This window comes from Apium graveolens, chromosome 6 (genome assembly GCF_009905375.1).
Source record: "Apium graveolens cultivar Ventura chromosome 6, ASM990537v1, whole genome shotgun sequence".
In the NCBI taxonomy this organism is placed as follows: Eukaryota; Viridiplantae; Streptophyta; class Magnoliopsida; order Apiales; family Apiaceae; genus Apium; species Apium graveolens.
The window spans coordinates 140,395,755-140,398,034 of record NC_133652.1 but is presented as its reverse complement, the minus strand read 5'-3'; the positions used below and the strand labels follow the sequence as shown (position 1 = coordinate 140,398,034).

The following is a 2,280-nucleotide window of genomic DNA, read 5'->3' as shown; positions in this document are numbered from 1 at the left end:
AATTGATGACATTCAGTCCAACATCATTCATCCGGCTATTCAGGCCAATACTTTTAAAATCAAGCCGGGCACTATTCAGATGGTGCAGAATTCTCTTTCTTTCGGAGGGGCTGCGACTGAAGATCCCAACATGCATATCAGGAATTTTGTCGAGATCTGTAGTACTTTCAAATATAATGGTGTCAGTGATGAGGCTATTAAGATGAGGCTTTTCCCATTCTCTCTAAGGGACAAAGTTAAGGACTGGTTACATTCTTTACCAGCTGGGTCCATCATTATTTGGGAAGATCTTACGCAAAAGTTTCTGATGAAGTTCTATCCAATGGCAAAAACTGCAGCTATGAGGAGTGTTCTTACTCAGTTTACGCAGCAACCAGGATAATCTATGTGCGAAGCTTGGGAGTGTTACAAGGAGATGTTGAGAAAGTGTCCACATCATGGGATGCCTGACTGAATGGTGATCACTGGTTTCTACAATGGTTTGGGGGTCTAATCTCGACCCATGCTCGATGCAGCTTCTGGAGGCGCCTTGTAGGCCAAAAGCTATATTGAGGCCTATAATCTCATTGAAACTATGGCTGCAAATGAGTATCAAAACCCAACTCAAAGGATGATGCATGGGAAAGTAGTAGGTATTCTGGAAGTTGATGCAACTACAACTATTGCAGCACAGCTCACGGTGCTGACTATGAAGGTCGATCCTTTAACCAACTATGGCATAAATCAATTATCTAGTGTCTATGAGCTTTGTGCAGACTCTCATGCTACGGATCAGTGTTCTCTTGTTAATGAATCTGTTCAGTATGTGAACAATTTCCAGAAACCGCAGCAGCCTGTGCCCGCTACTTATCATCCTAATAACAGAAATCATCCCAATTTCAGCTGGAGTAATAATCAGAATGCTGTTCAGCAGTCATATCAGTAAGCTGCAAATAAACAGTTTAATCCACCTGGATTCCAGCAACCTCAGCAATTTGCTCAAAGGCAACCATATCCTCAACAAGGAGGTGCTGCTCCACCTTCTAGTGCTGACTTCGAGGAGTTAAAGCTGTTATACAAAAGTCAAGTTGTTTCTATCAAGAGCTTGGAAAATCAAATTGGACAAATAGAAAATGCCTTGCTCAATCGTCAACCCGGCATACTTCTCAGCGATACTGAAGTGCCAGGCAGGAAGGAAGTTAAAGAGCAAGTCAAAGCTGTCACCTTAAGGTCTAGAAAATTTGCTGATGCTGAAAAAGCAAAAGATGTAGAAGTTGAAGTTGTAGATGAAGAAGGAATGCAAAAGGAGAAAGAGGGGGAACCAAGGAAGACTACTATTGAACATACTCTGCCTGAGGGTAATACAGGGGAGAAACAGCTCTATCCTCCACCACCTTTTCCTAAGCGATTGCAAAAATAAAGGTTGGACACGCAATTTGGTAAGTTTCTGGAGGTGTTCAAGAAACTTCACATCAACATACCTTTCGCTGAGGCTCTTGAGCAAATGCCTAGTTATGCAAAATTCATGAAAGGTATTCTTTCGAGGAAAGTGAAACTGGATGATCTTGATACCGTTGCTCTGATGGAAGAGTGCAGTACCGTGCTGCAACAAAAGTTACCTCCAAAGCTTAAGGATCCAGGTAGCTTCACCATTCCTTGCACCATTGGAAAGTTGTCATTTGACAAGTGCCTTTGTGATTTGGGAGCAAGCATCAATCTGATGCCGTTGTCTATCTTCAAAAAGATGAATTTGCCTGATTCGAAGCCCACCTTCAGGTCTCTAAAATTGGCTGATCGTTCGATTACATACCCGCGAGGCATCATGGAGGACGTGCTAGTAAAGGTGGACAAGCTCATATTTCCTGCAGATTTTCTCATTCTGGATTTTGAGGAAGATAAGAAGAATCCTATAATCTTGGGAAGACCTTTCTTGGCTACAGGTCGTACCTTGATAGATGTGCAAAAAGGTGAACTCACTACGAGGGTGCAAGATCAAGATATGACATTCAATGTGTTCAATGCGATGAAATTTCCTACGGAAGATGTGGAGTGCTTTAAGGTGGATTTGGTCAAATCTGTAGTTACTTCAGAACTTGATCATGTACTAAGGTCTGATGCCTTAGAAAAAGCCTTATTAGGGGATTTTGACAGTGAAGATGATGAAGGCAATGAGCAGTTACAATATCTGAATGCTTCTTCTTGGAAATGGAAGTTAGACATGCCATTCGAATCTCTTGGTAGTACTGATCTCAAGAATGCTGAGGGAAAGCTCAAACCATCTATTGAGGAAGCACCTACTTT

General features: G+C 42.0%; 1 non-coding gene across 1 annotated transcript; it reads right to left on the bottom strand.

The window, feature by feature from the left end:
• Positions 1-336: 336 nt before the first annotated feature.
• On the bottom strand, positions 337-444 carry LOC141669580 (small nucleolar RNA R71). Its single transcript, XR_012553851.1, has one exon. It is a non-coding gene; the product is annotated as a small nucleolar RNA R71 (small nucleolar RNA).
• Positions 445-2,280: the final 1,836 nt, after the last annotated feature.